Source organism: Notolepis coatsorum (genome assembly GCF_963971535.1).
Source record: "Notolepis coatsorum genome assembly, chromosome: 4".
In the NCBI taxonomy this organism is placed as follows: Eukaryota; Metazoa; Chordata; class Actinopteri; order Aulopiformes; family Paralepididae; genus Notolepis; species Notolepis coatsorum.
In genome coordinates this window covers 162,398,883-162,413,763 of record NC_140168.1, presented here as the reverse complement: position 1 = coordinate 162,413,763, position 14,881 = coordinate 162,398,883, and positions in this window count along the sequence as shown.

Sequence of the window (14,881 nt, the reverse complement as noted above, 5' to 3'; positions counted from 1 at the left end):
GAACGTCCGCGCGGCAGTTTTCACATTCCTTTTCACTTTATTCAATAACTTCCGCGCGACTATTAAAAACGAGACCAAGTGCCATCGTACACCTTACTATACTGAATGTTTAAGTTTACAACAGCTTCGCAATCGAATCCCCACTAAGTACTAAATCAGTCTCTCAACCGAAATGTTTTCAAGCACATCGTTCGCCCCTTATTACAGCGCACGTAATCAATTAATATGCCGGCGTGTTAACGTATCAAATAGGATCACCTTAGGCTTTCGGGTTTCTTTAATTCGCAAACTCACCTTGCCAACAACCCCTCGCCGTCTTGATCCAATTGAATATGTCCTAAAAACGAACATAATTCTCCATTTAATTCGGCCGATAGTAACTATGTCACAGCCTCGCAAACACTAGCCAGCCCCGCTTATATTAATCTTCCCGTGTTAGGCCTGTAATCGCACAACAAGATCCCTGATTTATACCGATCGCCCTTCGTTTCTACTATACCCGATTACATAATCCAAACAGCGTTTGAGCCACGTATCCACGTCTCGGTGAAACATCTTGCCCGGGTGCCGATTTGAGTACGCGTTACCCCGACTAGACCCGTCCCACTTCCCCGGCGCAAACACACGGCTCCCCTACTGTCCAGACACGCAAAAATTACCAACATTACAGCGCCCGTCTCCTGAGAAATGTATTAGGGATCCCATAACCCAGGATACGCCTCTGTCGAACGCCAAATCAGATATACCGAGCCTCATGATCAGGTAAGCATTTCATCTGCCGCAATCCGACGCCTCGACCAACCCCATAAATCAGTTAGTTGCGCTCCCCCCATGTCTTCATATTACAATAATATGAGGTAATACTTTAACAACCCCTGTTCAGGTTCGAACTGAACGACCGTAATCCCCATCATCACTCACCTGTGTATCAGGACCGAAACTGGAGCAGCCCCGGTCGACGATGTCGTTTTGTTGAGTGTGATGAAATGAAGAAGTAAATAAAAAAATTCTCGTTCCACGGCCGCTACTCGTTCAAGGGTCACGGCACCAAAATGTAGTATTTTCCCAAGCTAAATGGTTAGGTTCTGTATCAGAACCTAATCTCCTCTGCTCTGCGTTGTGATTCCTGACCTTTAAAGCCCTGGAAAATACTTTAAACAAAGACTCGAGGGTCTTTGTTATGACGCTCAGCGGTGCAGCAGGAGGAATTAGGAGAAGAGGGTAGTTAACAGCAGCTGTTTAATCAAAGTTCAGAGTAGTATACAAATTACAATAAAGAATGCTATAAAAGATTCAAGGTACCGGAGCACTATGCCGCTCTCGCCCTATCTAAGAAATCAGATTAATGAATGATAGTTGATAAATTGTTGATGGCTTTGTTCTCTTGGCTAGTGAACAAAGCAGTCTATTCTCCCTCAAAAGTTCTGTTCTTTGTTCTTCTGCTCCTCTGCCCGCGTCGGTGTGTGTGGTCTTGGGGTGTGGTTCCTCCTTGGTCGGTGAGTTGGTTTCAGAGCCCTTCTCCCCATCACAACATCCCATTATATCCCAAACCTAGAGCCTTCTGCGTGATGTCATCAAAAATGACATCATCAAATCCTTTCATCCAATCCCAGGCCAGCTCTGTTTGGATTTGAAACAGGGGGCTGTCCTTACACAGCCAACTCTATCCTTTCCTTTGTTTAAGTCAAAGAACAACCACCATCTAACAACCTAATACATTGCATTTATTCATTTCATACTATCTATATTTGAATTACCCTTAATTACATGAACCCAGAGATATCATACTTAAACACATTTCTTATCATTAAGCCTATTTTCACCTTAAGTGAAAACTAATCTTATTCTGTAGGGGATTTAAGTTTATACTCTAGCGTTCATTAATAATATGCTTTTATACAGTTTAATATGAATTCAGAATTATTACCACAATGTAAACAGGCCTAATTGTACTTCATATCAAACTAATCTAAGTGTGTTACCAGACATTTAAAGATGTACTTAGTATTAGCAAACCAGGTGGCCACATATGTTCCTTACTTATTTCTTACTAGGAGACACATGTGTTTAGCTAGGGCTTCCTGTCCCCCACCCTGACAAACTCAGGTGGCGAATCTTTGTTCTAGACCCCCTAAGGGGAAGTAGGTTATCTTCCTGATCAGCCACCGAACCCGTTTAACAACCTCTATCTATTGTTACTTCAGCTGCCACTATATGCAAATGACCTCCTGGGGTGCTTCACGGCCTGTTCCAACACACACACGATCCCATCCTGTCTCCCAGGCCACAATGATTAGTGACATGCTTGTACTAAAATACATTAGTTTGATTTGAATCAGTTATGATCTATTGTTCATTAAAAACTACCACACTTTCTTGGCTGCCACTATCAATATCTTAATCAAATATTTGTCTTCCCCTTGGATTCCTTCTTGTGACAGATTCCCCAAATACAACACTTGGCCTCCCTGGGGTATTTCGTATCCTATTATTTCATTTATTATCCCTCCTATCTCTTCCCAGTAGTGCCTTATCTTCTGACATCCCCAGAATATGTGTGTACACACTAAAAACAGATTGGTCAAATTTGACCCAATTTGGGTTATTTTTGACCCAATTCACTGGTCAAAAAGGGCCCGACCAGTGTGTGGGTTAATTTGACCCATTATTATTGGTTATTTAATTTGACCCATAACATGGGTCAAATAAATGAATACTTTTGATACTTTTACTTTTACTTTTACTTTTCCATTTTAAGGGTCAAAATAACCCAACCTCCAAGTTGATTTGACCCCATATTGGGTTATACCAACGACCCATTTTAAGGGTCAAAATAACCCAACTTCCAAGTTGATTTGACCCCATATTGGGTTATACCAACAACCCATTTTAAGGGTCAAAATAACCCAACTTCTAAGTTGATTTGACCCCATATTGGGTTATACAAACGACCCATTTTAAGGGTCAAAATAACCCAACCTCCTAGTTGATTTGACCCCGTATTGGGTTATACAAACGACCCATTTTAAGGGTCAAAATAGTTGCTTTGACTGAATCTTGGGTTACATCAAAAGGGTCAAATAGACCCTATTCACAGCAGCCATCTTGTGAGCCAGATTGACAACGATTGACCAACAGATGGACACAGCAACATGATTAGTTACACATGTGTCAGTCTGGTTCACAGGATGTAGGTTTACCCTGCTGTGTCAAGATGGCTGCTGTGAAAAGGGCCTATTAACACAACTGCTATAGTTAGTACACTACATTAGGTTGGCACAGATGCTTGATTGAAAGGTATAACAGTCTAAATGTGCTGAAATCAATGAAAAGAACAGACCAAGGCGTAGAATACATTTAACTTCAAAATGTATTACACTTGTTGCATACATGTCACAGCGTGTGGACATCAAAAAGTGCTTGTGCTGCTATAGTGCCCATGAAACACATCATGTCAAACTGATTTCCTGTTTAAATAATAAATAATACATATCGGTATGGTTTTGTACTGCTTTACTGCCCTGTTGGAACACTCCCCCAGATATTGATAGATCAAAACACATATATACTAAGGCTGTCAAAGTTAACGCAGTATTAACACGTTATCGCCCGATTCTATTAACACCACTATTTTTTTTAACTCACGATTAACTTTTAAGATTTTTTTTTACTAGACTATACTCAGGTGTATTATTGATGCTCTCATTGATACTATGTTTGTTTCTGAAGTGTGTGTGTGTGTGTGTGTGTGAGAGATATATAGAGAGAGAGGGGGGTGAGAGAGAAGGGAAGGGGCAAGAGAGAAAGAGAGCTGGGAGAGTGTGTGTGAGAGAGAGAGGGGGGGTGTGTGTGATTACTCAGCCCTTGTGTGGGTGAATGTAACAAGTTCCTAACGTTTTATTTCCCCTATTATTTCATGTACACTTTATTCATTGTTTTAATGAATTTTCTTTCTTTTAAGTTATTTTGTGCATCACTCTGTTTTGAATTTGATGCAAATTTGCAATGCATGAGGGTCATCCTTTTGTGTTAAATGGCTGCATAACGAAAGCATTTGTTGACTCGCATGTTGATAAGAGTATTAAAACTTGGAACTTGAAAAAGATCCGTAGAAAAAAGGTAGAAAAAAAGTTAACTATGGACAATCATGCGATTAATCGTGTTAAATATTTTAATCGATTGACAGCACTAATATATACATATAGAAATACGGGACTTAGCGTCTACCCATCTCCCTCCTCCTCCATCTCTTCCCCCACCTTCCCTCCTCCTACTTCACCTCCTCACTATAAGGCTGAGCCCGAACCCTGTTTTTAGGGTTCGAACGTTCGCCAGGGTTTATCGAACGAACGTTCGAACGTTCGTTTTTTGTAAATTTTTTAATAAACTACATTTTTTATTACTTTTTTTTTTTTTATAAATTTTTTAATTTTTTTTTATTATTATAGATCCTACGGAGGGCGGCATTGCATAATCTATTGGTGAAAAAACATGTTGTTTACAGTGGTGGCTGTTCATGTAAACATGTAATTAAACAATGCACTCAGAAGAAAATAAACAAGCTACTGAGTACTGCATAAAGTTCCTACTTATGATAAACAATAGCCCTTGCACACCGCAGTCACGTAAGGGGCTAGATAAACAAATGCATTCGTTTTGTGGCATTTTAACGTTATATAGTTGGTGTTACACGTTCTTTTTTTTTTTTTTCTTTTTCACTTTTTTGTTTATTATACTTTTTTGAGGACATAGACATTATAAGTATATGTCTGTATATATACATTGTTGTATTGTCATTGTCCACATAGAACAGATAACAACATTAAACAGAAGAAAATAAAATAAAATAAAAAAAATAAAAAAAATAAAAAATAAAACAGAGTTCAAAAGTAAATAATAATACAAACAAACACTGACTTGGTCGCTCGACAGTCGTCTCAAACGTATATACATAGTATATCAAATATATAGCACATGTTTAGGTACCCAAATATGCTTCTCCAATGTATATCCGGTATATCAAATAACTCACGTTGAATTAACGTTCACACAGATGAATACCAACAAGCAGCATACAAATTGTTATTCTGGAATAGTATGGAACTGTACATCATCCACAAGTACAAGGAATGAACCCCACGTTTTCTTGAACATAGATGAAGAACCTCTCAGAGTGCATCTTATCTTTTCAAGTTTGATAAAGTATAGTATGTCTCTAATCCAGTGAAGGTGAGTGGGGGGAGCAGCGGACTTCCATTTAAACAGAATCAGCCGCCTGGCCAGTAGAGTGGTAAATGCCACAATGTGTGCTTTGTGCTTTGAAAGTGATAACATAGGTGGGGAGTATCCAAAAAGCGCTGTCAATACATTTGGTTCAAGATTTGTCTCAATACTTCCCGAGATGGTTTCAAAAATATTTGTCCAATACCTGTGCAAGGAGGGGCATGTCCAAAACATGTGAGTATATGTGGCTGGGGCCGAATGACATCTATCACATATAGGATCGATATCTTCATACATTTTGGCTAATCTGACTTTCGTCAGGTGTACTCGATGAACAATTTTGCATTGTATCAGCCCGTGTCTTGCACAAATAGAAGAAGAATGAACAAGACGTAGAATGTCAACCCAAATGTCATCCGAGATCTCCTCCTCTAAATCCTCCTCCCATTTACTTTTAATATTGTGTATTGTGGTTGGACATAAGGAGAGAATGAGATTGTACATAGTCGATATCATGCCCTTGATGGAAGACATCGGGGTTAAAAAGGAGTCGATGGGTGTTACCTCTGGAAGGTTGGGAAATATAGGGTTAATGCTACAGACATAGCTACGAATCTGTAGATACCGAAAGAAATGTCGGCTATGGATTGAATATTTCTCTGATAATTGCTGAAAGGAGGCAAAAACATTATCTATATATAGGTCACCTAGTGTTTTAATACCGAGTGAGGCCCATAAGGAGAATGCTCCATCCATCAATGAGGGGTGAAATAAAGGGTTAGCTGCTATCGGGGCCAAGTGGGATAGAGTTTTAAACCCAAAGTGGCGTCTGAATTGATTCCAAATTCTGAATGTAGTTTTAACGATTATATTTTTGAAGTAGGGGGCCAATGGAGAACTAATGGGGGCATGTATAAGACCGGTTAGTGAAGCAGGTTTGACAGATGAGGCTTCGATGTCAACCCACATAGGGCACACCAGAGGTTTGTCTGACTGTAGCCATTGCTGTATGATTCTGAGATTGGCTGCCCAATAGTAGGCTCTGAAGTTAGGTAGAGCCATGCCACCCAGAGATCTACTCCTTTGTAATAGAGCTTTACTAATTCTGGGAACTTTGTTATTCCAAATAAATTTGGACACTAGGCTGTAAATTTTTTGAAAGAATGAGTGGGGAAGAAAGATAGGCAGGCACTGGACAAGATAAGAAAACCTTGGGAGAGAGTTCATCTTAACGCAATTGATACGTGCAGCAAGAGAGAGAGGTAATAATGACCAACGTTCAAAATCTTCCTGAAATCGAGTCAGTAGAGAGCCAAAATTAAATTTGAATAGGTCCCCAAATGTATCCCTAATTTGGATACCGAGATATTTGAAGCCATGGGGGGAAATTTTCAATGGGAAGTTATGCAGTGGATAACTTCGAGCTTCTGCATTCAATGGAAGAAGTTCACTTTTGTCTAAATTTAGTTTATACCCTGAAATACGGCCAAATCGGGTGAATATGTCAAGTGCAGCTGGAATAGATGTGGAGATGTCAGACACGTATAGAAGCAGGTCATCTGCATATAGGGAGGTCCTCTGTTCAACACCCCCTCTGATTATACCTTTTATACGAAGGTCTGATCGAAGTGCGATGGCCAACGGTTCAATGGCAACATCGAACAGGAGTGGGCTCAAATTGCAACCCTGTCTCGTGGAGCGGTGTAGATGGAACTGTGCTGAACGTGTGTTGTTAGTCCTTACTGAGGCAGTGGGAGAGGTGTAAAGTAATTTCACCCAAGCTACAAAGTTATCCCCCAGTCCAAACTTTTTCAATGTGTCGAAAAGATATCCCCACTCCACACGGTCAAAAGCTTTGGCCGCATCTAGTGAGATGACAGCCTCCGGGCTAATTGTGGAGGAAGGGCTATATATGACATTAAAGAGACGTCTAATGTTGGAAAATGAATATCTATTCTGGATAAAACCTGTTTGGTCTGGAGACATGATAGTGGGAAGGACAGGTTCTAAGCGCATAGCTAAGAGCTTTGATAGAAGCTTTAAATCTACCGTCAACTGACTGACAGGACGATAACTTCCACAGGATAGGGGGTCTTTATCTTTTTTTAGCAACAGAGAAATCGAGGCTTGAGTAAGGGATGGGGGTAACTTAAGTGACCTAAATGAATCTGCATACATGTCAATTAAAATGGGTGCCAATTTATCAAAGAATTTCCTGTAGAACTCTATAGGGTAACCATCTAGCCCCGGGCACTTCCCTGTTTGCATAGAGTAGGCGGCCTCTCTGAGCTCATCTATCGTGACTGGTCCCTCCAGCCCTGTGGCAGCCTCCGGGTTTATCTGTGGTATATCCAATGAGTTAAAAAAATTATCATAGGCAGAAGGGTCAGAGGTTTGTTCAGATGTATATAAGGAGGAATAAAAGTTTTTAAATTCTTCATTAATTAGCTTGGGATCCGTAGTTAAACCATTGGTTGTCTGGATTTGAGGGATCTGATGTGAGGCAGAGGCCTGTCGTAACTTATGGGCCAATAATTTATTAGACTTGTCTCCATGCTCATAGTACGTCTGTCTGGATTTAATCAGTAGATCCTCCACGTAAGCAGAGGAGAGGACATCAAATTTAGCTTGGAGGGAGAGACGTTCTTTATAGACATCCGGGGATGGTTGAGTAGCATGTATGTTATCTAATTGACTAATCTGCTTAGTCAAGTCACTCATCTGTCTTTTTCTATCCTTCCTTTCATAGGCGCTATATGAGATTATCTCACCCCTCAGATATGCCTTCAATGTCTCCCATAGTAAAGATGCTGAAATCTCAGGGGTCTTATTGGTCGATATAAAAAAATCGATTTGGTTGTGTATGAAATTAACGAAATTCTCATTTGACAATAAACGGCAATTTAGGCGCCAGGGAGGTGGCGAGTTGTTATATTCCTGGAAGCACAACTCCAGAAGCACTGGAGCATGATCCGACAATACGATCGCTTCATAAGAGCAGGAGTGTAGTGATGGGATGAGTCGATTATCAATCAGAAAAAAGTCAATACGAGAATAAGTTTGATGAACATGTGAAAAGAAAGAATATTGTCTTCCTTGTGGGTTTAAAAATCGCCAGGGGTCAGAGACCTTGAATTCATTCATAAAGGCATGAATGATTTTGGCAGATCTTGAAGGTACACTATTCCTGGGTGATGAGCGATCTAATCTAGGATTAATCCAGACATTGTGGTCTCCACCCTGAATCAGATAATGTGTTGACATATCAGGTATCCTGGCAAACAGTGTTTGAAAAAAGTTCTCATTGTCCCAATTGGGGCCGTATACATTAGCCAGAATTACTGGAACATCATACAGCCGTCCTATAACTATCACAAATCTCCCGCCAGGATCCGAGATAATATCGGAGTAAACAAAGTTGACAGATTTATGGATTAGAATGGCTACTCCTCTGGATTTCCCTTGAAATGACGAATGATAAACCTGACCCACCCATCTCCTCTTTAATTTGATATGATCCGTTCCCTTTAAGTGGGTCTCTTGAAGGAAAGCAATGTTAGCGCCAAGATGTTGAAGATGATGTATCACCTTACTACATTTGATCGGTTGATTTAGGCCTCTGCAATTCCAGCTGCAAAACCTAAGTACACCTCCCGACCGCTGTGCTGATCTAGGTTGGGTCATAATACCGGCAAGATAATGAATAGATGTGCTGGGTACACCGCAAATGAGAAACACTGAAAACAATAAAATAAAACTGCAATAGGGCGACCAAGCCAAGTACACAAAAATAAAAAAGAACTGATACAGACAACATTACTCCCCCTTCCCTCCTCCCCCCTCCCTCCTCCCCCCTCTCCCCTCCCTCCTCCCCCCTCCCCCCTCCCCCCTCACGCCGAAGCATCTCCCGCTGAGATACGCGTGTGGTGTGGTGCCCGGAGCTCCTGCCCTCTCCTATTACTAACTCTAAAGATAAACACCACCCCTTCCGTGGTTAAGTGACAAATGTTAATATTGTGAAATATCGTAGTCCCAAATTGAAATAGTCTGTATATGCTCAGTCATATGGACATGAATTATGAACTTGCCGTTCAGCTGATGGTTACAGTCTGGGGAACCGCTTTTCTGAGTTTAGTGTTTATGAAAGTCGAGGCGGCGGCCGGGTCTTCAAACGTGTGCGTTGAACCACTCGGCAGAGTGATTTTCAGAACCGCAGGAAACATCAGCCCAAACTTGATACCAGGACAGGCATGGAGTTCACGTTTCACTCCTCCAAACGCAGCCCTCTTCTTGGAAACAGCGCCGGTGTAATCAGGGAAAATAGAGAGCCTTTTGCCTTGGAAGAGTAGAGGGGTGTCACGGGAGGTCGCGCTGGCCCGACGTAGGATTTCGTTCCGGAGATGAAAGAAGTGGACCCTGATGATGAGCGGACGAGGCGTCTCTCCCTCTTTGGGTTTAGCCCGCAAAGTGCGATGGGCTCTGTCGAGTAGGGGCTCATCATCCAGGCCCAGTAGGTTCTTGAGTAGGCGGCCGATGAATTCCGTTGGCCGCGGACCCTCCAAGCCCTCAGGTATCCCCACGAGTCGAAGGTTGTTCCTCCTCGATCTCCCCTCTAGGTCCTCACATTTGTCGGTTAGTAATTTCACCTGTGACGTGAGCTCCTTAACAGTGGAGTCAAGCGAGGAGAGCTGGTCACTGTGGTCGCTCGTCACACGTTCCAACTCGCAGATAGTTTGCCCGTGTTCATTTATTTTCAGCAGCAATGGTTCAGTAATATTCACCAGCTCCGTGCGCACTGCAAGGATTTCAGCTCTCAGGTTAGTTGCCGATGAGTCAATTCTGCCACAAATATCTTCCTTCAGCGAGTTCAGCATTGATTGTAAGGCCCCTAGATCAAAGGCGCTGCCGCTGGTCATGTTAGCAGCTGGCGCGTGCGGTGGGGGTGGCCCGGGTGGCTGATCAAAGATTGTTTGTTGTCCTGCACGCGTCGTCCTTAATTTGGGTTTAACAGGACCCATGGACGATTTAAAGTGTCGAAAAGTCTGCCTGACTGGTAGATGAACATACGTTGTCCAGTGTCCAAAGTCCAAAAAGAAAAAACGTAGTTAAAGGACTATTTATAATTGAAGTTTGTCACAAACCGGCGGAGCGGCGAAAAGCACGTCTTACATGCTCCGACAGCCCTCCATGATGATAAATTATAACAGTAGCTGGTGTTACACGTTCAATAACAGGTATTCACTCTTGGTCGACGGGAAGGAGAGAGGCGCGCGCCTCGGCTCCTTCCACCGTCTACCTCTGAACGGGGGACGGCAGAGAGACAGAGAGACACCGGCGCGGGGGTCCCGCCGGGCTCCCAACACGCCTGCCGCCTCGGCCAGAGTTGTTTCCAACGCAACCACCTCCCGCCATGAAGCTCGCGCTCCGTAGCCGAAAAAGGCTGGTATTCATTAATGATCCTTCCGCAGGTTCACCTATGGAAAGTTGTTACGACTTTTACTTCCTCGGCGGGGAGCTAACACTACGTTAATGCTTCTCTCAAGCAGATCAATGGCGGCATTGCCGGAAGTAAAAAAAAATAATAAACGCTTGCCGATTGGTGGTAACAGCAGAGGCGGGTGCAAGCGGTGTGACGTAATTGGCAGAATCGCCTGTCATTCAATCAAAATTGTTCTATTGCATTGGTTGAGACTAGAGCTCTGGTTGAGTATCCAGCAACAGCCCGGCAGAGACCATACTGGTTGAGCCGAGCGACTCGGGGGACGCGCCGCTTCACATCGCCTCACCGTCGTTGCGCTTTATTTTTTTTCACCGAACGTTCAAACCCATTAATTAAAGTCCGAATGTCAGCTTAACGAACGAACGTTCGAACGTTCGGGCTCAGCCTTACCTCACTACGCCACCTCCTCTCCTTATACTCCTCCTCCTCCTCTCCTCCACCTTCCCTCCTGCTACTTCACCTATTCTACCTCCTCCTCATTTGTAAGTTTTGCGTTACGTACGGCTGTCCTTAAGAATGCTACATGCTTGGACTCTGGTCCCTCAATATTATATATAACGTGCTGGAGAAACTCCCATGCATGAACACACTGCCTAGGGTACTTTATGTCAAATACATAAAATGCTTTAAAACACGTATCAACTGCCCCGAGCATTGTGCTTTCAGGGTGTGCCCGACCTGCATAGATCACGAATGCCTGAGCACAACATGTGTGTGGTTCTCCCAGCACCAAAACCGAGGGAGAGGGTCTTGCCTGCTGGAGGTACTCCACCATATTTGTCCCAACCTAAAACAAGCACATAAGCAAAGAAAGAATGTTAAATACAGGTGAATCTTGGGTTGACAGCAAATCATAAGCAAGATAACAGGTTTATACCAACTATACAAGGGAGCTAAATTAAATCAAGTTTTTTTTTCTCATGCCAATGGAATGTGCAATGACATTTTGGAGTGCTCAAAACAGTGGTTTTAACTCGTCTTTGTAAATGAGGGAAACCTCAATGCCTTTTCGAGTTTAAATAGAGGTTATGGGGGCCTGGGGGACTTTGGTTGTCAGACCTTGGCTTGGTGGTGCAACCAAACTCTGTGGGTGCAACCTATAGGCTCTCTGAAGCAGCAGATAGGCTCTCTGAAGCAGCAGATAGGCTCCCTGAAGCAGCAGATATGCTCTCTGAAGCAGTTAGGCTCTCTGAAGCAGCAGTTAGGCTCTCTGAAGCAGCAGATAGGCTCAAGCAGCATATATGCTCTCTGAAGCAGCAGATAGGCTCTCTGAAGCAGCAGATAGGCTCTCTGAAGCAGCAGATAGGCTCTCTGAAGCAGCAGATAGGCTCTCTGAAGCAGCAGTTAGGCTCTCTGAAGCAGATAGGCTCTCTGAAGCAGCAGTTAGGCTCTCTGAAGCAGCAGTTAGGCTCTCTGAAGCAGCAGATAGGCTCTCTGAAGCAGCAGATAGGCTCTCTGAAGCAGCAGTTAGGCTCTCTGAAGCAGATAGGCTCTCTGAAGCAGCAGATAGGCTCTCTGAAGCAGCAGTTAGGCTCTCTGAAGCAGCAGATAGGCTCTCTGAAGCGGCAGATAGGCTCTCTGAAGCAGCAGATAGGCTCTCTGAAGCAGATAGGCTCTCTGAAGCAGCAGATAGGCTCTCTGAAGCAGCAGACCCCTTGCAAATGCGCATTATATGGCTTTTTTTGCTTACCTTGCTTCCTCTAGAACTCCACCCCTCTTTTGCGAACTCCAAAAGCGGTACTGCTGGTTCTGGTGAGGGGAGGTACTGGTGGTTCGTGTGAGGGGAGGTACTGGTGGTTCTGGTGAGGGGAGGTACTGCTGGTTCTGGTGAGGGGAGGTACTGCTGGTTCTGGTGAGGGGAGGTACTGCTGGTTCTGGTGAAGGGAGGTGCTGGTTCTGGTGAGGGGAGGTACTGCTGGTTCTGGTGAGGGGAGGTACTGCTGGTTCTGGTGAGGGGGGTACTGGTGGTGCCTCCTCATCGATATCTTGATCTGAAAGACAAAGACAGAAAACAAAGAAAGACTTTTACAGTAATTTCAGTGCCATCCAATGCAGCAAACTCCAACACAGGACCAGGCTGGCAGGACCAGAGACCAGGACAAGAACAGGATGATAACCAAGATGAAGAACAGAATAATTTGTGTGTGCATGCATGTGTGTTGAAACCCTACTGAACAATACTGCTTAGTCATGGAAACATTTTCATGGTCAAGAAAGTACTAGCTCTTCAGCATTGAAAATATTAGCAGCCTGATTTGGTACATTAGGTGGCTGGGCCAGGGCCTGGTTGTCGTTATGTTCTCCTTGCAAGTGCTTTCTGTAAGACCGAATGAAAGAAAATGTTCTGCTACAAACTCCCTCACAACATTGGATATAAGTGGATGAAGCGTTTATATTGTGTGCTACTCGTAAATGTGAAAAGAGAGACTTGGCATCACCAGGAATTAGCCTTTTGCATTTAAAGCATGTAAACGCCATCTGCCTTGATATGTTAGTACTCTTAACTTAGTGATCACTTACAAATTCTCTGTAAAGTTTTGAGAACTTGAGCCGGGGGCCTATTTTGGGGATGAGGTTCCGGATTGTTTCGTCATCTAAAAGTTGAAACGCCTCCTCATCAATATCTTTATCTGGAAGACAAAAGACAGAAAACAAAGAAAGACTTTTACAGTCCAGGCAGCAAACTCCAACACAGGACCAGAGACCAGAACAAGAACAGGATGAGAACCAAGATGAAGAACAGAATAATGTGTGTGCATGTGTGTTGAAACCCTATACTACTTAGTCATGGAAACATTTTCATGGTCAAGAAAGTAAAAATGCTCACCTTTAAAACTGTCTGTGAGCTCTGGCAATTGCCACTCAATTAATTTTTCTGTGACAAAGGTGTCCATCAAGACTGGCCTGAAACAAAAGAAAGCAATGTGGAAATGAACACATCTGCAATTAATTAATGCCTCATGCCCAAGTACTCAGCCACGCGTGAACGATAGGCCAAGTACTAGCTGACATAGCAGCCTAGAATATTTAGCACTGAATTCAGGTGTAAAAAGCCTCACCACATGTCTGGCTTCTGCAGTCTACTGCTTAATTTAGTATAGGATGTTGTAAATTGATGCCCGAATCGCGGGACATTAGAGAGATGATGGAAAATGTAGACCTCAAAATGGCGCAAAATGGCTCTAAATCACAGTATGTAGCTAGCTAGCCAACCAGCTATGTCACCGCATTGAGAGGACAACAGCTTTATTACACACATATGGTTAATAAAGATATCAATCATATAACGTTACACAGCTATAGATAATCTCCAGTTAATCTGGTATCATTACAACCCAAAACACGGTAAAATTTGCAATAACAGTAACGTTACTAGTACTGGTTAACTAGGCCTAGCTACTAGCCAGAACCTTTGTAATACTCATAGACTTGGTCACTTTCGGTAGCATGCTTGAACGGTAATGATTTATGTGTCGTGTCGTGTCGTGTGGCTTATTTATTAATAGAGGTTACCACATATTTTTACAAGGTTAGAGATGAACCGATTATAGAAATGAGTAGCTAAGTTGCAACTTGCGGTGGATAGCTAGCTAGCTAGCTAGCTGATGACGCGACAGATAGCTGTGAAGAGCTAGCTAATTTAGTTCCACAACGTTCACAGTGCATGGTTAACACGACGCAATATGTACAATGGATGGGTTGAGATATAAATACTGTGCTAACGAAACGAGATCTTACCTTGAGTCAGTGAAGTCTTTTCCGTGATCGTGAAGAGGGTTTGTTGGATCGTGTTGACTGTGAACGTGGGACCGTGTTGACTGTGAACATGACCGTCTGACTGACTGGAACATATAGTTCCCAGTGGGGGAGGGGTGTAGCTTTGCAGATCCCGGCGGAAACACCCAGCTCTCTGACCCAACACATGGGTTATGTCTCAGAAAATTGACCCATAATTATTATAACTCACAAATTGGGTCAAAATTGGGTCAAAATTAAATCTCAGAGAATTAACCCATAATTTTAACCCAACACGATTAACCAAGAAATTGGGTTATAGAATTGACCCATCTGTTTTTAGTGTGTATGGTTCGCCCCTTCCTGTCCACACTCCCTCCAACATGTTTTCTTTGCTGGTGTGTAATTGCCCTACTACTCGAG